The sequence below is a fragment of the Ambystoma mexicanum genome, chromosome 11, assembly GCF_040938575.1.
Source record: "Ambystoma mexicanum isolate Mex_15411 chromosome 11, UKY_AmexF1_1, whole genome shotgun sequence".
In the NCBI taxonomy this organism is placed as follows: domain Eukaryota; kingdom Metazoa; phylum Chordata; class Amphibia; order Caudata; family Ambystomatidae; genus Ambystoma; species Ambystoma mexicanum.
The window spans coordinates 753197997-753222312 of record NC_090934.1 but is presented as its reverse complement, the minus strand read 5'-3'; the positions used below and the strand labels follow the sequence as shown (position 1 = coordinate 753222312).

At 46.6% G+C, this 24316-nt stretch overlaps 1 protein-coding gene across 1 annotated transcript in view; it reads left to right on the top strand.

Annotated features, from left to right (window-relative positions):
- Positions 1–24316, top strand: part of CTR9 (CTR9 homolog, Paf1/RNA polymerase II complex component) — an 861351-nt gene that overhangs the window by 708759 nt on the left and 128276 nt on the right. The gene's annotated exons all lie outside the window — the stretch shown is intronic.

The following is a 24316-nucleotide window of genomic DNA, read 5'->3' as shown; positions in this document are numbered from 1 at the left end:
ATTGGCCCCTGCAACATTTTATGCTCACCATTGCATAGGACCTTACGATTGGTTGGCATTCTCTCCCAACCTTGGACATTCGGCTTGTTGGCAGCACGTAAGCAAAATGAAACTTGGGTGCAGAGAACGTCGGACTACTGCCCACTTGCCCAATTAGTCTACATCTCATCAGCCAACCCTTTAGCCAAGGCCTCTTCTTGGTACTTGACCTTGCTGGATGTTCTCTTCTCTGGAACTTTATGGGGAGTTAAGGTACATTGTTATCTTTGTCTGGAGCTTATGAATAGGCCTTGGTTTGTGGTCTTGCACCACTTGTGAACAGACCACAATTTTTTCCATTTCACCTTTCTATTTAGTGCTATTTGATTCAATAATCATGGGTGTCCGCACACTCTTCGGATTCTCGAGACTTGGTTGCTCCATCTCACATATGCTTTCTACATCTTTAATTGTCCAGTACTTGGCATTAACAAATGTTCGCTCATTTACTTAATCTAAGAGAAATATGTTATGCATACATTGCGTATCCTCGTTGACTCCCTTTATACTCTACAATTGCTTCTTGCTGTGCCATCCTTGATCTCTAGCCGACAGCTATAATTTGTTGGTGTGCAAATCCATTTTCAGCGTCTGTCAGCTTTGCAGCGCTAGTCTCTCTGCTTCAAGCTTTTCACTTATTTTTATTCAGAGCCGACATCCATCTTTTCAACATGGCCGCTTTATCCCAGTTATATTTTCCACTTCAACAAGCTTCCATGTGGCTCATCTACCTTGCGTTTCTACGTATATACATTTACTACTCATCTGGTTACTTATCATCTTTGTATAGATGTGGTTTCTTCTCACTCGTATATGTTTACTTTATTTCTTCAGCTACATCTTCATTCTTTAATTTTTCTTATCATTTGTGTGTCATTCTTATGACATCACTTTGCACCCGTCAGATTTCCTTTACAGCTCTTCGATGTTCAGTGGTGTCTGCAAATCTCCTGCTACCACTTCAGTTCGAGGGTACATTCGGTACGGTTGCCTGAGTGCATAACTTCTCTCATACACTCGATGCGGTCTTGGAATTATACCTGGTGTCATGCAGTGTTTTCTGTTCTTCATCCAATATGTCGGAGGTAAGGGGGAGGGTTGGGTAGTTGAAGCCCTGTACATCCAAGAGTTGGTCTGTCTTCTGAAGTGCTACCACAGGTGGACTTTTGTAAAACGCCCTAACAGCTCCAAACCTTTGGGTAGTTCAGGCTAAACCTAAGGGGTGTAACCATGTTCACCAAGGTTGGGCTTTCTAAAGTCTTGTCCCAGACAGGACTTTACCATATTACCCCCCCCCCCTCTAAACCCCCTGCTTCCCTATCTTAACTTTTCTCTCTGCACTACTCCACTTCCCACTCTGACTATCTTGGTTGCCCCTTATCCCCCTTATCCCTTTACCCTCCTCCTGTCGAAAGTCTGGCTCTACCCCAATTGCGTCAGGCATAGTAATTTGTAGTGCCTGCTTTTTTCACTACCTCCCCTCTTCCTACCCCTCTCCGGGCTATAGGCTGGCACTTCACCAATTGCCGTCAGGCATAGTAAATCGTAGCGGCCTGTTCTATCAGCCACTTACCCCTCCCCCCTCTCTCCTTCACCACTTCTCTTCCCATAGCACTTACTACTATCATCGTCCCCTGACTTCTGATAGCAGCTTGTCCGACCCACCTTTCCCTCCTTGTTCCTCTCCCCTTCCCTCCCTAGACTTCTCTGAACTGTCTTCTCGTAGTCTCCAGTTTGTTTCCTCTCCTCCTCACTCTCTCCACTTCGCCCCACTCCCTTCCCCTCCTCCTGTAACTCTTGCACTGCAACAATTGTCTCCAGGCATAGTAACCCTACTGCTTGTTTTGTTCTCCTTTTTCCCCTTCCCTTCCTACCCTTTATTGTTCCATGCACTTGTACTATCTTTTATGATATGATAGTTATTTTGCACATTCTAATTTGTTTCAAGGACCTGAAAGAATGTAACTGTATTCTCTCTTGTTCCCTCCCTCCTTGAAGCGCTTTGAAACACATTGTGTATAGGCGCTATACAAATAATCAATCATAAAACCCTAACAGCTTGCGCAGGAATGGTGCTGATTTCACAGGTTATTGAGCATTTGTGTGTGGGGCCCAGGAAGTGGGCTGGGACTGTCTAGTCCCAGGCCACATGACTGGTGCCCAAACCTCTGCTACTGGGGTGGATGTGAAACCAGTAGTTGTCCCTAATTTGACAACTACTGGCTGTTTGAATGGTGCAGATCCTTGCCCTGGGTGGGCTTGCACGTGCTTCCAGATTGTATTTTGGATAAGAGGACGACGACTTCAGCTATTCTTCAGATCTATGTTGGAGCCAAGAATCCCACGAAGAGCAGGCAGTTGTTGAACCGAACAAGACTCCTGAAGTGGCACATAATCCTAACCATTGTCTGGCCTGGCGAAGCAGTTCTCCTCTGCCTGAACTCCAAAAAACCTTTCCGGTGCTTTAGCCTTTGGGCTGGTGGGACCAACTAGCATTGATGCATTCGAGGATCCAGCCCTTCATATCCTTTGGAAGTGGCCCTGAACTGCCCGGTGAACTGACATCTCTTGTAGAATTCAAATTCCTATCTTCAAGGCAACCAGTTCTGGAGCCACTGATGTGACCAGGACTGGAAGGTACGTCTGTCGTAGGCTGCAAACTGATTGTCGCTGGAACTCTACTTCCTCCAACCTGTGAAGTGTCCTAAAGAGGCCTGTATTATTGGATTCTGCAGTTCTTCGCCAACTAGGGTTGCATTTTGCAGTTGTGCCAGACCGGAAGAATCCTCGAACCCCGCAGCTCCTGGGCACCTCTCACCAGAACAAAGGCATGAAAGCTTAAGCATCCAGCGAACCCCAGACAATATACAACATCTTTGAAAATCTGAGTTAGAGGGGAGTAAGTAAGAATCGGTGCCTGTCAAACCCCCCCTCTTCCCCCGTCCTCCATTGGATAACATTGGGAAAAAGTCCCTTTGTTTCCTATCTCCGTTCCAGTCGCCTTTGGTCATCTGTCCTGTGTTGGGTATGCTGCCCCTGGGTTAGCCTTGTGTCTGGAACAAAGGAGAAACATCTATCTTCATTTAAATTGTTGTTGAACATTTGTCTGAAACTAATCACCACAAACCCAATGCATCGTTTTTAAAGAGAATACATACTTGTGAAAAGCATTATTTGTCAGTTTGTATCGCCCCGGAGCCCGCAGGCATCCGGGCGCAGAAGAAAAGAGAAAAACAGATGCCAGAGTCGAAAATGTTTTGTTGGACTCTGTGACTTTTGGGCACAAGCCCCACTCGTTTTACGGTCTAGTCTTCTAAAGCTGGGATACTGTTCTTGTGATTGGATCCCATCAATTACTGCATCTGCATTACTTGGATGCATTGTTTGGTTGATTTATTTGATGAAGTATAATAAGTGAACATTCCAGTGATTTGTATATATTTGTATTGTACAATATTGTGTGTTAGGTAAGAATTGGTGCAGTCACACTGTGTGAGACTACACAACACTTATCTGCTTGTTATTAGGTAAGCCACTTTTTAGTATAGGTCTGCACTATACAAGTTGGTGGTGTGACTGAGCAGCCAGGCCTATCCCAAGAGGGGTACATGTGAGCTGTTAAGCTGTACAAATGAATTCACAGTTCAAATATACTTTAAAAATCCTTTTCAGAATCAAAACAAATTAGTGGATAATCTATGGATAAGCTTCATACACACTTCCTACACCCTGAGGTAACTTCAAACACAAGGACAGTAATGGCTTGTGTATATCACACTAGAATACTTTGGAGATTCAGAGTTTGCAGAAAGGAAAGGGTTAGGGTAGTTAAAAGGTTGGAACAGTTTCTCAATACAGGTGAGGACAACTAAATCCTCCAGTGAAGTCTAGATCAGCCTTTCCCGGCAGTACCATATACACCAACCTATGAGGGACAAACAATATCAAAGTCAGTGGACTAGAGAGTGCCTTCAGGGAACCAGGACAGCCAGTCATTTGGGACGCAGTCTATGGATCTGATGCACTTCTTGGATCAAAGTCTTGCACAAATTTAGAGGGTTCAGAAAAATCACTTGTAGGGCAACAAGCTGTTAAACTTGTGAGAGAAGTTGTTGAAATCAACTGAAAAAAGTAAGCCAATGCAATTCCTAAGTGAGAAGAGCGCGGCTACAATAAGGTAAGTACCCCAAGCCTAAATAGTACCTCTGATTAGAAGAAGAGTGGTCCAGCTGGATTCCATCTTGCTACAGCGGTGCAGACCCTGTTTCCTGAGCCTCATTCGTGGGGACAAGTGGGAGGACGTCTCTAGAGGGGTCCTGCGGCGGTACTTGGCAGGTCGTCTGCAGCTGCGGGCTCTTTTTTGATTCAGCGGCGCTTTGTGGTTTCAGTGCTTAGCAAACAGCACCAATGCGGATCTTGGACACCGGTTGGACTCTTTGCTCCCTTGGTCCTGCACTCTGTTGAGGGGTCTCTGGATCTGGATGTCCTGCTTCTGGATGGTCCTTGGGAGTCTCCTGTAGCTTCTATCCGGAATCGTTCTGCGCTAGACATTGTACTAGACTACAGACACTCGACCCCGGGCATTGGGCTCTCGCAGCAACGAATAAGCGCAGCAAGTCTGGGATAGTGATACAGTGGAGTTCGTCTTGGGGTTTGTTGATCCCACTAACCCAAGGGGAGAAGTCGTTCTGTCCGGAGTTTCTCTGTCGAGGTGAAACAGGACGTCACCACAGCAGCAGGGCTGCATCTGCTATTTGTATGGTGATACACAGCACCGTCAGTGCAGTGTCACAGAGAAATCCTTTAGATTTCTCATAAAGTTTAAAATGCCTTTTCTTGTGTGAACTACAGTTCCCAAGAATAGTGAAGTGAAATTGGCTTACCCTTTTCTCTTTGTAGGTTCAGCATACACCATCCTATGTGGAGTGCATTAGGCAGAATTGCATGCAGTACCCTCTGAGACCAGCACATACAATTAGGACTACAGGTGTAAGCTAAACCAACCTTTGGTATAAGTCTGTACCACACAGTATTTGGTAGCGAGCTGAGCAGCCAGGCTTATCTCTAGAGTGAATATGACCCGTACAAGAGGTTACACAGAGGTCTTTCAATCACAGTGGTTCATGTAGATACTTATACTCAAGGTTTCTTGGTAAAACAATTATTAATTTATTGCACAATCATTTAGAAAACATTTCACTAGAAGGAGGCAATTTAATATTATATTCCAATGCACTAAAATACGAAACTTTTTGAGACAGTTTGAGCTTCCCTGAAATAGGACCCAAATGGCAGTTCAGTTACTTAGAAGTGAGCAAAAGGGACAAGTTAAGTAGAATAGATCACATATACTTGTTTGACAGTGCAAATAGTTTCAGTTCACCAGAAGAGTTCAATTCAAGTCAATGGGCTAGTGTTCTGGATAGGAAAGAGCAGTTCTGGTATTAAACGGTAAAGTCTTTGCAAAAGTTCTCAGAAGTAGTTTGTATGAAAAAGAATCATTTGTTGGGTCACAAGCTGATTAGGCCTGCAAGTTGGGAAAGTTTCACGAACTTTCACCACGAGAGTGGCGTTCTCTCAATCGGGTTGGCACAGTACCTTAATATGAAGCAAAAGATGCAGCTGAAGACGTTGGTTCCTGGCAGTTCCCGCAGATCTCAATGTTCCTGAGCATCAGTCGTGGGGACAAGAGGGAGGACGTTGGGGGACTCCTGCACTGCACGGGATCGTCGGTAAACGCGAACAAAATGGTGTCGCTTCAGTTCGAGTAGCAGTAATTCAAGCACACAAGCTGGTGTCCTTCCGCCTGGTTAATCCTAACCAGCTCTGAGAATGGAATCCAGGTGGCTTAGGAGTTGATTGGTCCCACCAACTCAAAAGAAGTCGTCCTTGAAGGGGCTTCTCTGTCGAGATTAACTTCGCAATTCGGACCTGCAGCAGGGCTTCACCGGGCAAACCAACGGTCCAGGAGTTACAGCAGCCATCCTCTTCCAGCTCGTCTTCCTTTCTTTCGTTCCAGTGGTCGAGACTGCTTTCCAGTCCAAGATACTCGTCTTTTAAACAGTTTTATCCCATTCATTCCAGCCTAGCTGCCACTCACCCAGCAGGGTGGATGTCCTTGCCGGACAGTCAGCCAGCCAATCACGCAAGAGTGCATTTGGGTCTCCTAGCAGACTAAGCACAGGGAGTTTCGGGCACTTCCCTCACTTCCTGCCCACCCCAGACACTCAGACGCCAGAGGCGGTCTTCACTCCTGAAGCCCGCCAAAGGCACACAAACAAAAGGACCAAACCTGGTTTGGCACGCAGGAACAAAGACTAAAAGGACCTTCCAAAAAGAAACAGCAATAAAAGACGTCCGGGACCCGTTTAAACAAAGGGGCGTAAGGCGCCATTTTGAAAAACATGGCTCCTGTGATTTTTAGCTACCAGTGTTCGTGGTTGGGAAAAATCATGGTAGTTTGTTGTAAAACCACTGCGCATCCGAAGTGCTTCAAAGTGACTGTTGGGCTCTGCCCTCTTGCCCACCTCCCAGCCCGCCCCCCTCCGCATCACTTCCTATATCTTCTACGGTGCATCGCGCGCACATTCGAAGTGCTTCAAAGTGACTATTGGGCTGTATTGGACAGAGGATCGCCCTGCCCTGCTGCTCTACTTTACTGCAGGCTATCAAACTCGCCATCCGTGAGAGGAAGAACGGCTGTTGCCGCGACCTGGACTTGGGGAAATTAACATCAAGTAAACCTCTTTGGGACTCAGTTATTGCAACTGCTACTTATTCACTGTTATCTCAAGAGCTGCGGCTTCACCGCGGCTCTGTATTGCATATGCATGCTCTGCCCCAACCTTACCAGAGTGTAATTCTTCTTCTTTCCTTTGTAGCTTTCTTTTGTCTCTGCCCTCATGCCCGCCTCCCAGCCTGCCCCCCTCCGCATCACTTCCTATATCTTCTACGGTGCGTGTGCATTGCACGCGCGCATCCGAAGTGCTTCAAAGCGACTGTTGGGCTGTTCGGCTGGGGAGGCGTGGGTGAGTGGGCCAATTTGGACAATGTGTGTATGATTTAAAATGGTGTATAACCTACCATTTTACTGTTGGTTGGTAAGTGACTGGCACTGGCAGTGTATATGGTTAAGGTCACCCATATTCATTATGTTAGTGTGAACCATGGGTGCAGACTCTGGTAGTATAATAGAAGCTATACTTGTGTAAGACTGATTCTATAAGTGTGGCCCGATACAATGGTTAACGGTCTGCGTACTGGGAGAAAGCTGACAGGAATAATGAAATCTCCTGTCAATTAATGCTTGGTGCCCTCATCACTTGTCAATGGAGTGGAAGTTCCCTCCTCCATTTTAATGGAAAATGAAATTAACATCTCTCCATCTGCAAATTTAGTCCCTTCTTTGACAGAAGAGGAGCTTAATGCTATAGTTCTTCCCATGTCTTCGGCTATTTTCCCTCTCACACTCCTTACATAAGCAAGAAGAGGCCTTGGTTCCGTTTGCTGAGAACTTTTCCTAGTTAACAATTATGTTGTCTCCAAATCAATTATAAAGTCACCAGCGGCTTTGGAAATAACACTTCTTCAAGAGCTAAGAGAAACCAAGGTGCCCTTAGATAATCCACTATCACTCCCACAAAAAAAGTGTTCTTTATCCATCAAAGATGCAAATAAACTTTCTCCAAAAGGATGGGAATCCGACTATGAACAGTTGGATTTAAGTCTAGACAGAGACGCAATAAGGAAAAAAATGGGTGTTGAATGTTTTAAAACCCAAATTGCAGATTTTTCACTGCTAGCCCCTGCAATTGAAACTGAGTTAGGGAAGCGCATCAGACTTTCCCATGAGCCCTCTACTCCTGTTAAACACAGGAAATATGGTGTTGATAATGTTTTTCTGTTTAACAATCTGCCTAATTACTCATTCTGTGCCCCCTCTCTACCCTGCATTTAAAGAAAACAGAGATATTGGGAGTATATTTACAACAAGAATTGCACCTATCGCTGCTACTCGCACGCAAAATTGCAGTTCTCCTATTTCATAGAAATCTGTTAGCGAGTCTATCCAGCGTCCAAACAGATCTGACTGTACGCTGAACTCAGAATCTGCTTCAAAAATTACAGAGAAATTAGACTTAGGAACAACTTTGGATCCTAATCCTGTGAATGAGTATAGCCCTGAGGCTTATCCTGTGATTACAAGGATCCTTAATATGCTTGACAAAGGTCATGAACAGACACACGGGGAAGTGAGATTTCTCCATCTCCAAATGTCTGAGATGATTGCCAAATTAAGCAGAATTGAGGGTCTCCTTTTTACCTGTGATGCAATTTCCATTGTGTCACAACAGCAGGGCCTTAGGGCAGACACCATCTCTACAGCCACCCAAACAAAATCATTTGCGGAGGTGGTAAGTGTAGGCTCAAGCCAAAAACTCCATCCAGTCTTGAGCAACGAGGTCTCATTGCCGCAATTGGTGGCCATAAATGTGAAAAGAATTAAAGGGCTGATCTCAACAATAAATGAAATGGCGACCAATCAGGCAATTAAATAAAGAGATAGTCACAGATTTTTCGGTACCACAGATTACTTCGGAGTTGTTAACTTCTGATAGTCCCTCTGCGCTAACTGATCTTATTGACCTGGTTGGCAAAACAAATGAGTTGAGACCACCCGTCAACACAACTGAAGAGGCCATCTGCCCTGTAAATGTTCCTACTATAAACCTTACTAGAAAACAAAAACAAACTTTAGCCAGAACAGAAAAGCGAAAGGCCTTTGATAAAAATAAATGAAGGGAAAGGCAGAAAAAAAACTAAAATAATCATCCCTCAGCTAATCTGGACAAGCACAACCCACATATAAAAGATATATGTAATCTATCAGGTGGTGACAATATGATTGATCTAAACCAAGTAAATGAGGAATCAAAAGCAATGTTAAAGCTTTCAGAGCCAAGTCAGCAGGCCCAAAACGAGAAAGGGACACTAAAGGCAGCGAATGTTTCATTATGCAACAAAGAGGTGGCTGTTGTTAATTTGAATCTCAAGAACAAAGTTGACAAAAAAATAAGCATCAAATCAAACGATAAAACCACACTGCCCATGGGAGAAAAGTATCCAGTTACACTTGTTCCAGTCCAGGCGACTGCTCCAATTGTGCATAAACAATCAGCTTTGTCAATTTCTACCCCCTGTTAGGAGTAAAGAAAACTGAGAAAGTGATTATAGGGTCAAACAACGCAAAGCCTATAAAGACTCCGGCTTCCTTCAAGTTTCCAGATCTAATTGAACTCCCCCCTTTGTCTGTAGATCCATCACACAAACCGAAAGAAGGAGTTGGCCAACAAGCCGAGCAAAAGCATGAAGGGAGGACTCCACGGGTAGTTCCAAACTAAAAATGCTTTAATACCGGGACGGGCAGTGAGCAGTGATGCTTATGATCGAGACTCTTCACCCCAAACCTCCTCCCTTAAGCCAAAGGAGTTCAAATCAGCCAACTTGATGGGATGGGAAAGTGATTTAACACGACACGGTCATGCTCGACTCAAACCGATCCTTCCTCTTAACCTTCTTACAGGTCATTTCTGCATTATGCATCATAAGATCTAACGACATCGAATGGGTAAAATTAGCTTCTATAAATAACTATAGAATGATCTGTAAACTCGTTTCTCCCATGATTACGAAATTAATCTCGGAGCATTGTGAGGATATAAAGTCTGTTGGTCTCAATCCATCGCGATTTGTCTCAATTGAGGAAGCTACAAGTTATGTTGAAACTCCTCTTCCTTCTGTAGAGATGTCCATCTACCATTTCACAAAATGTTGTACAAAATATTGATGTCAATTCCATGAAACGGCTAATGGCCTTTGTGTCCGCTCTGAAAGGGCTAACATGGACGGAGTCCGGTATAGAACCATCAGACCTGTTGACGAGCGTGTCAAGAGAGTCTTAGCTCCAATGAATTTAAGATTATCTCCTGGAATTCCTTTGTCTTAAGTAATTTTAAATCTTGGTTTAGGAACAACCAACAAAATAAGCCAGATATAATTTTACTACAGGAAACAATGTCCCAGTTGCCTTTTACTGCTGAGGGTTCTATGGCATATACGCAAGAGGCAATTCGGGGTTTCGCAGGAAGACCGTCAGGTGGTTTAGCCATTTTAATGAATACTGCATGTAATTGCTCTACAAAACGCGTTAAAAGCTCAGCAGCTTAGTTGGCTATTCAACTAAAAAGCAATAATAATCCTTCAAATGTCATAATATTGATTTGCTTATACTGGAACAAATGTACCACTGCGTTATCTGCTCTGTTGGAGGAACTGAATCTCTTGTTAGTCAGTTCTGATTGCCAATCTTGGAGAAAGAATTATTATTGGTGGCGATTTCTCTGACACTGTTAAACCTTACACAGATGACTTGAGGTCCCTACAATCAGAAATGTCTAGGAAAAATTGGCAAATATGGACACATTTATTTTTGGAATGGGATATTCAATTACTCCCTATTATGATGGAGCCATTTAATTACACGTGGCATAGGGGCGATGAGATCTATGATAGATTTCTTTTTCATATCATCGGGCCTCTATCGGTATACCTCCTCCGTTAAAATTAGCAATCCAATGTTCGAGGATCATATGATGATTATTTTAATGTTATCCATTCCTAATGCCCGTTTATCTAAAGACATATTATTAACAGTGCTTGAATCCGATCGTCATGCTTTGGCATCCTTCTTTCTGTCGCAAGATTATCAATTTGATTGCATCAGACTGTGAAATTGCTACTAATTTTGTTCCAGGTGGTCTCTCCTTGTTTCAAATCATAGCCCGTATACACTTCCACCTACATAGGCTTTCGCTCTCAAGCAAGAGGGATTCTCCCTTAAAATCCACAGTCCATTCTTACAACTTGAAACTTGACAATTTAAAAAAAGCAAAAAACTCACATATTAGAAGTATATTGAAAAATGTCTTCTCGAATGATGTAAAAGAACATATAAAGCACATTAAACAATCTTACAGAAATAAAATTGTATGGATGAGAAGAGAACTTTACTGTGTGGACAATCAAAATATGATTTATCTCTTACTGAGACACGATAATAAACAAGTGTGGTCTACTTTGCGCTCCCTGACTACTGCCTCCTCAGTTGCCATAAGTTTGGGTATTACCGCAGAGGTTTGCGGGAATTACATTAAGAAAAAAATGAACTGCCTCTTCGATTTGCATCACTCATAGGGAAAGTGCCCAAACTTGAACTTGGTATGCAACCAACATGGTCTATTGCTGACATCCTGGATGCCATACAAAAACTCCAAGACCTCTGGCCCTGATGACTTGGCCGCATGTGTATATAAAGCGGCCCCTCAGTTTTGGGCCCACCTTCTAAAATTACGCTTTGATGCGATTGTACAAACAGGTATTGTCCCTATTTCTTGGCAAGCTGCCCACATTATTCACATTTATAAAAAAGGACCACCTGATTTTCCTGGTAACTATCTCCCTCAGACGCCTCATCAAAGATCTTTTCCTTATTAGTACTCCACCGTTTACAATTGCATATCGACCAACACGCCTTACTATCTCCTTATCAGGTGGGTTTTCGCAAACTAATTGGATGCCCATTGAATGCCACCATTTTGGCTCACCTACGGGCCCAAACACTTTATGGCAAAATGGGCCCTGTATACATCGCCAGTTTAGATTTAACTGCAGTGTTCGACAGTGTCATTCTCGAAATACTTTGGAGCAAAATGCTAAAATTAGTAATACCCTCTTATTTGGTCGCCCTCATTGCCTTACTGCATCAAAATACTAATTATCGAATTCGGCTGAATAATGGAGGGGCGCTCAGCAACTCTAGGCGTCAAACAGGGTTGCAATATGGCAGCAGTCCTTTTTAAATTGTATTTGCTTGGAATTGACGACCTTTGGAAAAATGCAGTGACCTTTCCTGCTAAATTAGGATCCATTAAATTAGACTGGATCTGCTTTGCAGATGACCTTTTGTTTCTTGATAGAACCCCATTTGTCCTACAAGAAAAAATTTAACTCGTTCTCACACTTTGCATCAGCACATAATCTAACAGTGAACCCGGCAAAATCTTAAATTTTGATTATTGCTAATGGTAAGCCGAAACCGCTTCGTTATTATTGGTCAGTAATCCCATTGGATTACTATTAACTATGCTCCCATGAAACGCTACCTAGGATATCCACTCACTGATACCTACTCCCTAACCATGTGGTAAAAGTATTTGGAAAATAAGCTAAAAAGCCTGACTCCACAGATGAAAATAATACACCATAAATACTGTAGCCAATGACTGCCCTCTCCCTAAGCCACTCCCCTGCAGCCATCCTCAGATTTTTACCACACGTTCAAGTGTTGGGAGTCCTCGTGCTATAGCTCTCGAGCTTTTACTGCGTTTTCGCGCTTTTGTTTTTAAGGAGATTTTTCATTTTTCAGTTAGATCGAGCCTCAAACTCCACCGTTTCTTCATCCGATCCCCGGGGACCCATTTAGGATTTTCCTACGCCCCTCAAGGGCAAAGTTTTCATCGAGTTACGCTTCTTGGAGGATTCCAGAAGTTTCTGAGGCCTACATCGTGGACATGGCCCAGGAGAAAGGAAGCTCGACACCAGGATGCAACCTGTTCAGGATTTGCCCTGGATGCCAGCTACAGAATGTGTTCAAGGTGGATGATCATTTCTAGATACCTCTACTGCCTTCATGAAAGCCAAAACGCACATGGAGAAGACTGCGTTTTGCATGAACATGTGGGAACGGACTATGAAGGATCATCGTCTTTATCTCACCAACTGGCTGGAAGGCAAGAGCCTGTCAGGTGAGAAGATGATTTCTGAGCGGTCTTCTAAGTCCTGTGAGGGCGCCCCAGCGACGGGGGCCCAACAGAAGGCAAAGCACTGCGAGTCCGCTGGCACCGAGAGCGCCGAACGGTCATGCTCCTGGGCTGCCAGGCAGGACGCATCCTCACCGGCGCCATCAACCACAAGCCAAAGCTCTGGCTCGGGGAAGAGGAAGTCAGAGAACCCGGCTAAGCTTCTGGAGAGGCCCCGGTCGATCTCGAAGGAACCAGCCGAGGGGGAGCGTGGCGGTGACCCTCTCCCCAAGGTGAAGGCCGCTAGCATGCACAAGGTGGTGAAGGCCTTGATTCACCCGGCTAAGGCCTCTATTGAAGTCGCTGTGGCCATGGTACAGCCTGTGGAGGCTACCCCAGTGGAGGCGACCTCGGGGGCCCAGAGTTTCCCTGCCCCCGCAGAGGGAATCTTCTTTCCAGCCCATCGAGAAGACCCTCGTGAAGACCCCGGTGGAAAAGAAGAGGGGGGGCGGTGGCCATTACGAACATGGACACAGCCTCCGAGGAGGAGCTGGTTGAAGTCTTGGAGGGCCTCGGCAAGAATGTGGAGGCGGCCCGGTCCCACTGGAGGGATCCAGACGAGGAAGACGACGAAAACGACGGTGGCGCCGACGAGGTTCCAGTGGAGCAACCGTTGCAACCCGAGCCACAGGACAACTCAATGGCCATTTTGATGGCAATCCAATCCTTATGCACGGAGATAAGGACGAGATTACCTCTATTACCTCTACCCACGACGGACGACCCAGAGCCGGGCCCGTCAGGAAGCCCTCCGAACAAAAGGAGAGTTCATCCACCCCCTCCGTTTCAGCCCTCACGGCCCTCTCAGCCTTTGTCCCCGTCTCCCGTCCTTGGGGACGACACGGGAACGGACACAGCCATGACGGGGACGGATGACGACGGGACGGATCTCCCTTCACCATCTCCTCGAGCCTCCCCGCCCGACGAGATTGGCTCCTTCCACGCCATAATTGCCAGGGCATCCGAGCTTTTCCAGCTCTGCCCCGAAGAGCAGAAGAAGGAAGGCTTCCTCTACCAACGGCGCGAGGCCAAGAGGAAGACGGTCCTCGCGGTGCCTCTGCAACCAACCGTCTCGGCGGCTGCCAAGAAGAAAGCGGGGGCGGAGGGGCATCGGCTTCAACTTCGTCTTTCCCGCCGGACGGCGAGGGAAAGAAACTGGATGCCATGGGATGGCGAGTCATCTCGGCTGCGACGACGATCAAGGCAGCCAACTCCCTAGCGATTGTGGCCCGCTACGACAGGGAGTTGTGGTACAAGATGGCCCCCCTGTTGGACTTCCTACCGGACAACAAAAGGGCAGAGGCCCTAGTGATCTTACAGGATAGTGAGGTGGCGTCGGACCACGCCATAACGGTGGCCACGGATATTGCCGACACCGGTTTCCGCCAGTTGGACAATGGCGTTTGCCTCAGACGGCGAGGATGGCTCAAAGCGATGGATATCTGCCAGGACGTGCAAACCAAGGTTTTGGACATGCCCTTCGACGGGAACAATCTGTTTGGGAAGACTGTGGACGAGTCACTCCAGGCCATCAAGAGCGAGACAGAGACGGCTCGGGCCTTGGGAGTTCTGCAGCAACAATGGCCGTCCTTTCAGACCTCCGGAGGCAAGCACGGTGCCTCCAAAGGATTCGGCGGCGGCTCCTCGACATACCGCCAGCTCCTCGTCGCAAGAAACCTGCAGGGGACGAGGCAAGTCTGGTGGATCTCGCCGACGTCGCCAGGGAGGCCAAGGCGGCAAGGCGGCCTCCAAGCAAGACTGAACCGGCCGTTGCGTCGGGCCCCCACCGAAGCACCCCGGTGGGAGGCCGGCTGACGAAGTTCGTGAGCATGTGGGAGTCCATCTCCACCGACTGTTGTGTGCTGGATGCCCTGGCCCAGGGACATGCGCTTGAATTCCTGAAGTGTCCCCGCATTCCTCCCGTGGCCAGGAAGGAAAACAACGTCCCTCAACTGCTGTTCGAGGTCAGGGCGATGCTCAAGAAAGGTGCCATCGAGCTTGTCCCAAAGAAGCTCCGACGCTCCGGAGCATACTCAAGATACTTCCTCGTCAGAAAGAAGACAGGAGGATGGCGCCCCATCCTGGACCTGCGTCAACTAAACAAGTACATCAAGGTGCAGAAGTTCCGATGGTCACCCTCCAGCACGTGCTGGCACAGCTGGAGGAAGGCGACTTCCTATCGTCGTCGGATTTGGAGGATGCGTACTTCCACATCCCCAGTCGAAGGGGTCACCGAAGGTTCCTCAGGTTCATGGCCCAAGGGTGGCACTACCAGTTCAAGGCCCTCCTGTTCGGATTGAAGTCGACACCCAGGGTATTCACCAAGTGCCTAGCACCAGTGGCGGCGCGGCTGCGCCTGCAGGGGATCCACGTCCAGCCCTACCTGGACGACTGGCTCATCCGAACAAGGACAAGGGAGCTCGCCGTCGAACACACAGCGAAGACCGTCCAGCTGCTCACGGACCTGGGATTCTCCATCAACTTCCCCAAATCCCACCTGGTCCCGTCGCAGGTCGCACTGTTTCTGGGAGCCAAGCTCGATGCAGTAAAACGATTGGCTCTCGCCGTCGGAGGAGAGGACAAAGGCCATCCTGGGCAAGGTATAGTGCCTGCGGGCCACGGACGTGGCCAGGGTGAGGTCCATCAAGTCTCTTCTCGGGATGATGTCATTGTGCATATACCTGGTGCGCCTTTGCAGGCTTCGCATGCGCCCTTTACAGGAGTTCCTCAACGCCCGTTGGATGCAAGCGACGGGCAACTTCGAAGACAGGATCCGTCGCGACGAGACTTTCTGCCAAGCGGTCCGGTGATGGGGCACCTGTGCGCACCTAGCAGCGGGCACAGACTTCCAGACCCCAGCTCACCAGCTGACGGTGACGACGGGCGCCTCCCTGGAGGGGTGAGGAGCTCACACTGGAGATCTGCATGCGAGAGGCCTTTGGCTCCCGGAGGAGAAGCCTCTCCACATCAACATCCTGGAGCTCCGGGCAGTGTTCTGGGCCCTCAGGTCTTTTCTCCCGTCCCTCAAGGGTAAGGTGGTGAGGATCTTCACCGACAACACCACCACAATGTTCTACATCTGGAAGCAGGGAGGAACCAGATCCCCGGCCCTATCCAAGGAAGCCCAGGATATGTGGCATTGGTATCCTTTCATCTGGCAGGAATAAAGAACACCATCGCCGACTTGCTCAGCAGAGAGCTGCGCTCATGCCACGAGTGGGAACTGCGTCAGGATCAAGTGGATCGACTCTTCCAGAGATGGGGCAAACCCCAGATCGACCTGTTCGCGACGGCGACGAACTCCAAGTGCCAGAGGTTCGCCAGCAGGTTTCCCCAGCCGAGGAGCATGGGCGATGCGTTCTCGTTCCCCTGGGACGGCCTGTTCCTGTATGCGTTCCCTCTGTTGCCGTTGCTACTCCGACTTGTCAACCAGCTCAAGAGGTCCCGGTGCAGGATGATCCTCGTCGCACCGGCGTGGCCCAGGCAGATCTGGTTATCGGACCACCTGGACTTGTCAGCGTCCCCACCAGTCAAGCTGTCGACGGACGCAGATCTTCTCTCCAGAGAAGGAAGCGCCATCCTTCATCACGACCTGGAGTCGCTGAACTTGCAGGCCTGGCTCCTGAAGCACTAGAGTTTGGAGGGTACGATATCCCAGCGGACTGCAAGGAGGTTCTTGCAAAGGCCAGGGCGTCCTCAACTCTCAAGTGCTACGGACACAAGTGGAAGAGATTTTCTGTCTGGTGCCGTGCACAGAAGATCAACCCTCTACGGATTACGGCCTCTCAGGTGCTGCCGTATTTACTGTCGCTGGCCAAAGCTGGACTAGCTCATGCTTCCATCAAGATGCATCTGGCGGCGATCTCCCGATACACCAGAACCACGGGATGGTCATCCTTGTGGTCTCATCGCCTGGTGAAGGAATTTATGAAGGGAATGTTCCGATCGTTCCCGCCGGTGAGGGCCCCAGCCCCGGCGTGGTAGCTCAACGTGGTGCTGACAAGGCTCATGGGGGCGCCATTCGAGCCCATGCATTCGGCGCCGTTGAAGTTCCTGTCATGGAAAACGGCGTTTCTTGTGGCCATCACTTCTGCACGGTGAGTGGGAGAGATCCAAGCCCTATCCTGCAAGCCTCCATACTTGACTTTTCAAGACACAAGGGTGGTGCTGCGGACGCACCCCTCCTTTATGCCCAAGGTGCCGTCGGACTTCCATCTCAACTAGCCCTTGGTGTTACCAGTTTTCTTCCAGTCGCCTTCGTCGCCGGCCGAGAGGACTTTGCACTCGCTAGATGTAGCTAGAGTGCTGAAGTTCTACGTGGACCACAGAGTTTTTGGAAGACATCACAGCTGTTTGTGAACTTTGGACCTGTGAACCAAGGGAATGCCCTCTCGAAGGCTTCCATTTCCAGATGGCTGTCCGGCTGCATCATGCACTGTCACCGGTTGGCAAACCGACCGTTGCCCGGCCGTCCGAGAGCCCATTCGACCAGAGCGATTGCTGCTACCACGGCGTTCTTGTCTGGTGTGCCCCTGCTGGACATCTGCAGGGCTGCTACGTGGAGGTCGACGCACACCTTCACGAGATCCTACTGCATCGATCGGGATTCCAGGAAGGAGTCCAAGGTCGACCAAGCAGTGCTGCGCAACCTGTTCGCCTGAAGGTGGGCCTGGTGAGGAGGTAAGAGTTGCTTAATGTTGAGTTTATGTAATGCTTAATGTTGAGCCTTTGCCACCTCCCATGGTTGTGAATGTGTGTACTGCTATGTATTCTTATATTCATGAGCATGTGAATCCATGCCAGACCCCATGCTGGAGAAGGAACAAGTTACTTACCTGTAACTGTTGTTCTCCAGCATGGGTCTGTCATGGATTCACATGCAAACCCTCCCTCCTTCCCCTCTGCGGCTCTTCACTTGGTCATACTGCCACTTTACGTGCTACCAAATCTGACGATAGCTGCCAAGGGAGGGGCTTGGGAGAGGGCAGTCATTGGCTGGGGGCAGTATGATCCAGAGATCAGTGATTGCTTACTACTAAGAAAGACAGATCAGAAACAAAACTGATACTGATTTTTTCTTTACCGAGGATTCCCAGCCTGACGGGGAATATTCATGAGCCTGTGAATCCATGCCAGACCCATGCTGGAGAACAGCAGTTACAGGTAAGTAACTAACTTGTTCCTTACTACCTCTTATTCAGTTCTACCTGCTTAAAGTGGAACCTATATTGCTATACTGCTTGGACATATGTACATTTGAAATTGATGCTATCCTTGATGTTTTCCAGGGAAAGTTGTGGAAAACTGTTGAGATTAGCATAGTCTATCCCGAATGCATTGATCTGTCTTGAAATCACTTTACTGCCCATATCTGCAAAGAGAAATTGGAGAAGCATTAAAAATGATCTCAAAATGCTTGACCCTCCTAAAGATATTATGTATGTCAAGCTTAACCGAATCCTTCGTGATCCCAATATTCTTTCCCTTAACTTACTCACTAATAAACTAAAATTGATTTTGAATCCGATCAATGAAACCCCTGAATTGATGTGCATGTGTTTGCCAAGCCAAAAGAAAAAAATTGAAAGGTATTACTGGTGTCTTCTGTCAGACAAGGTTGGAACGTATCTCTCATTTTATGAATATAGCTTTTTTCGCCGTAAATGAGGCGATCGTCCCAAATACTTGGTCCAATTTCCATCTGCCAGTGCAAGAAAAATATATCTCTGTCTTAGGTCAAAACAATTTCAAACCTATGAAAGAACCAAACTGTGGAATCACTGCCAAGGTATCATAGGTTCTGGTATATGTCGCTTTTGCAACTCAAATCAAGCCATAGAAACCTTGAAACATTTAGTGATCCACTGTAATTCATTTAAGGTACCACATGAACGAATCTTTGGGTTGAATCCATGCATTCAAACTTTGTGCCACAGAGTCACTGTGGAAACGTTGCATATAGGGTCACAGTCTCCATATGTCCTTGAAACTAATTGAATTGCTGGTAATTATCGAAGCAAAACTAGCTGATGTGATGTCATTTTTATAAAGGTAATGAATTCTTAGATTTGTGTACTAATGTTTTTGGTTTTGTCAATTCTTATATCTTGTATCTATTGCAGTTACTGCTCAAAATGTTATCTTCATTATGTTGCTTTGTATAGGTTTTATCGTTGTAATATTGTTATATTGTATTTTGTTTAATTATGTATGTTTATTATTGCATTTAATAAAAACATTTTTTTAAAAAACACTGCCACCAGCCTTTTCAATAGGAAAGGGTAGCATTTGACTGCTACATGAGTATTTATACACAGGGGATACTATGTAACCCCTCCAGCACTCCATTGTAAGATGGTGTGTGTTGGGTCTAGGAATTTGGAAAGACTACTAAAGCCAATTTCACTTTACATTCTCTGGGAATTAGTAGCTCATCCCAGAGAAGGTATTTATTTAAACCTTTGGGAAGTCTGAGACATCCCTGTGTCACTGCACTGAAGGTGCTGTGTAACACACATGAAAAGATGATGCCTATGGAGTTACCTAAAACTCCATAATCAAAGAACACAAGTGTAAAGCACACATCAAAATAGAGAGTATGAAAAAAGGCTCATGCTCTTTCCAGGTAAAAAAAAAACTCCTCAAAATCCAGCAAAGTTGCTGGGGGTCTCTAATGTGAAGGGAATTAGCACATTTATGAGAATTCTTTGTAACACTTGTCCCCCCAGACTAAGGAACAGGAGGATTTAATCCACCCCTGGATGAATCTCCTTACTCCAGTCGGTCAAACATTCTGGAGAGACCCTGAGCATTTTGGTGATTACACCCTAACTGTGGTCAATGGTAAAATCAAACCCCCTGTAGGCTGATTGACCATCTTAACAATTCAGGATTTCCCCCCTTCATCTGCATTAACCATCTCAAGGGTTGGTGGTCCGTCTGAATCACAAAAGTAGATCCATACTATCTCATAGTCTAAACCTCTTGAGTCACCACACAATAGCAAAACATTCTCTTTCAATGGTTGCCCACCTTGCATCTGGTTCCTTCAGCGATCTGCTGATGAAGCAGATGGGGTGCTCCCTACCTTTCTCATCCAGCTGACTCAGAACTGCACCTATAACTGTATTGGAAGCATCTGTTTGCATAATGAAGGTTCGGCTGTAGTCCGGAGCTCTTAAGACTGGAGCTTTCAACAGCGAGAAGAGACAATAGAACTGAAAGATACTTAACATAAGAAGTGGCATAGTCACAGCTGGACTGGGCTACCACGTACGAGGGGCCAGTGATGGAACTCTGTCCCATCAAAAAGCGCCCCTGCAGATAGTAGCAGGACGGAGAGCTCATTATCATTAATCAACAGGTGATCCTATATGAGTCGGTGCATGTTCACCACGCTTTGGGAAGAAGGGTTTGAGAGAGACAACAGAGTAGCATCCTCACGTTCTCTCATATCCACGCAGGAGCAGTATCCCCAATTTTCACAGCCCACAGCATATTTGCCTGATGGGGTTGAACCACTTTCAGGGAGGGCTGCAACCATGCCCCGACGTCCCTGCAGAGACCAGGTGAGCGTAACAGGGGTCCTCCTTTGGATTGCCTAAGTCCACCAGATAGTTGACCTCTCCAAGTTATCCCACAACCTTGAAGGGTCCTATCCATTTGTCCTGTAAGGCCCTCTGCCTTGTGGGAACCATAACTAAAACGTGCTGGTCTTGAGTAAACTCAACCATGTTGGCCTTCTGGTCATGCCAATGCTTCACCAGAGCCTGACCTGCTTTTAAGTTATCAGATGCTTCTGTCATCGCGTGTGTCATTCTCCTCCGGAGACTTAACACATAGTCAGTGACTCTCACTGGCTTGGGAGAAGGAGCACTCTCCAACCCACCTTAATTAGGGCCAATAGACCTCTAACTTGATGACCATAGAGAAGCTCAAAGGGACTGAATCAAACTCCCTCCTGAGGGACTTCTCTTTAAGCAAATGGAAGGCATGGCAGTAGAAGGTCCCACTTACTTCTAAGTGGTTCCTCTAAAGCACCCATCATGCTCTTCATAGTATGGTTAAACCTCTCTACCAGTCCATTTGTCTGTGGATGGTAGGCAGTTGAAAACTCGTTAGTTACTCCACGGTTTTCCACATGGCCTGCATGTAGTGGGACATAATTTGATCCCCTCTCAGAGATGACTTCCTTAGGAAAAGCTACCCTGGTAAAAATACCAAGTAGGGCCTTAGCAACAGCCTGAGCTGTAACAGTCCTCATAGGTATAGCTTCAGGATACCTAGTAGCATGGTCTACTACAACCAAAATTAAATCGATTGCCTAAAGCGGTTGGAGGGTCTAAGGGACAAACAATGTAGATTCCTACCCTCTCAAAAGGGAGTCCCACTACTGGGAGGGGCACCAAAGGTGCCACATTCTTGGCTCCACTCTTGCCAGATGTCCGACAAGTGACAGGTCCTACTGAATTTATCTACATCAGACCCCAATTTAGGCCAGTAGAACTATAGAGAAAGCCTTTCCTTGGTCTTGAAGCTCAAGTGACCAGCCAAAGGAATGGCATGGGCTAACTGTAGGAACTGGTGTCTTGTCTCTAGAGACACTACAAGTATTCTGTAGTCCCCTGGGATAGACTCAGTTGGTTCACTGTAGAGGAGGCCATCTTCCCAGTATAACCTATGCTTCCCTGGCTCTTGCCCGTCCAGCTGGGAAGCTGCCTGTTGGCGAAGACCTTCAAGAGTAGGACACTCTCTCTGGCCTCTGCTGAAGTCTGCCCTACGGGGGCCACCAGGATGTTTAAGATCCAGATCTCCAACAGGGGTAAGGTCTTCTTCCAGCTCTGAATCGTCAGCAGCTAATTCAAACTTTCCTGGTCGTTCCTCACATTCAACCTCAGCTGGTGGAGCAGTCACATGTGTGACTTTGGACGGTCCTCTCGGGGATGTCCTTCTTGGTAGCACAAGAGTGCTTTCTGACTTTTTCCTTGAGACCTTGGGTTTCCCCTTTGTCTGTCTTTTTTGAAATAGCAATTAGTAGCTCCTGTGGGCTAGGTGTTATAGATTCTTCTGTAACATCCTCTGGAGATCCATCTAAGGTACTCTCCCTGGCCCTCCTTTTCTGCTCCTGTTTCCTTTTGCAGGGAGACCTAGGTGTGCTTGATACAACTCCAAGAGTGTTCGTCATTCCCAACAGGACTCTCCCATGCACCTCACTTTGTACACTAACCGGTATCTTGAAAGTCATGTTGTTGCACTGGATGAGAGCTGGTAGTCTAGGAAGCATTTGGACAGGGCCTCCAGCAAGCTTAGTGAGGGTTTTGGGTGCCTTAGCAACATACCCAGCCTTGAAAAAAAGATTCATCCACTACTGTAATGCTGGCCCCAGTGTCACTAATTGCAGTTGTCTCCTGACCATTTACAAGTACACTGTCCTTGTAATAGTCTTTTGTGTTATCTGGAATTGAATTATAGACAACTAAATGCTGCTGTTCCACAGACCATGGGGCACTAAAACACTGGCAGAGCCTCCAACACGGTCTTCAGCCAGTACGTAAAAGTTACCACTTGTCACATGTACTTCTTCCTCTGGGGAGAAGGCTAAGGAGACAGCGTGGACCCATGAAGGTTTACCCTTGCATCTGGGAACCCCTTTCACATGGTCAGTAGACACACAAGCATAACATTTTCCAAATGTTTTGACGAATGGGGGTCTATGCTGACCTCCCTCTGGTTTGGCACCAGAGGTTTCACTAGCCTGATTTGGTTTCCCGTGTGGCTTACCCTTCTTATGTTTGGGGCTCTCTTTTGGATTGGTGGTATTAGAATTCTCCTTACCATCTTTCTTTTGCTGCTTCCCATCATCGTTCTTCTGAGTTGCCCCAGAATCCTTGAGTAGCCCTGTTGGCAACCCACAAGTCAGCAGCCTTTGCTAACTTCTTTGGATCAAGTTCCTTAGAGTCAGCCAAATGCTGTCTCTGCTCAGGAGAGCAGGCATCAAAAATAGATTCCAACAAAAATATATTCTAATTCCTTCAAAAGTGTTGACTCTGTAACCCTTAACCCAAGCATCTTAAGTTATTCAAACATTCACACACCCAGCTAGCCCAAGGGGTAACATCATGCTTTTTGAGGGTCCTAAACCTCTTAAGGTACTGGGAAGGAGTTTTCCCAAATCTAGCTATCAAAGCTAGCTTCACATTTTCATACTCCAATCTTTCAAGACCCCCCACCTCCATTACAGCATCAGTTGCAACCTGGGGGAGCCTAGACAAAAGCCAAGGAATCAACCAATTCCCTGTGAAACTCTGAATCCCATAGTTATATTCAAAAGCAGCCAACCAATCCAAAATATCAAGGCTCACATCATACATACTCACAGCTTCTTTAGGCATGCAAGGTCTCTTAGGACTGGAAGACCTAGAAGACTCTGGGATAGAACCATTTTCAAGAGACAATTTCTTCATTTCAAGAGCATGATGCATTTCCATTTCTCTGAGTCTGATTTATTGATGTTTACTGTCAGTTTGCATTTGGATTCTTTTGAACTTTAACTCAAGTCGCCTTTTTTCAAGAGTGACAAATTCTAAACTCAGTACTGGACCTTGTAAGGGTCCCTGTGGCTACAGGTTGAGGGCCTAAAGCAGGTAGAGGGGCAGTGGGGCTTACATCCTGAGACGACTCTGGCTGTTCTAGCTGATCAATAACATTAGAGTTGGACTCTGAATCATTATCATCCTCCTCAACACTATCCACATTTGCTGAGGGGGCTAGGGGTTATAGCTCTACCTCCCAGTCTTTGATAATTCAACAATTTCTCATTTGTCTTTCCTTTAACAGAGAGAGACCTGACTTTACACATCTTTAAGTTGATCTACTGTAAGAATGATCAGGGCTTCCTGCTTGAAGTTATCCATATTTGGCATTATAAAACCATTGCTTTTCTAGTGGTGCTTAGCCTTGTGAAGGTTATTTGAACAAAAGTAAGAGCAGCACTCGCAATGTTACAACTGTACTTTATCCTCACCGCTGTACACCAGTGTTGGCAGAATTGCATTCAGTACCCTCTGGGACCACCACATACAATTAGGACTACAGGTCTAAACCAAACCAACCTTTTTTTGGTTTTTGGTAGCAAGCTGAGCAGCCAGGCTTATGTTAAGAGTTAATGTGAGCAGTACAAGAGGTTATACAGAGGTCTTTCAATCACAGTGGTTCAAGTAGACACTTAAGGTTTCTTGTGAAAACACGTATTAATTTCTTACACAATCATTTAGAAAACATTTCACTAGGAGGCAACTTAATATTTTATACCAATATACTACAATACAAAGTTTTTGAGATAGTTTGAGCTACTCTGAAAT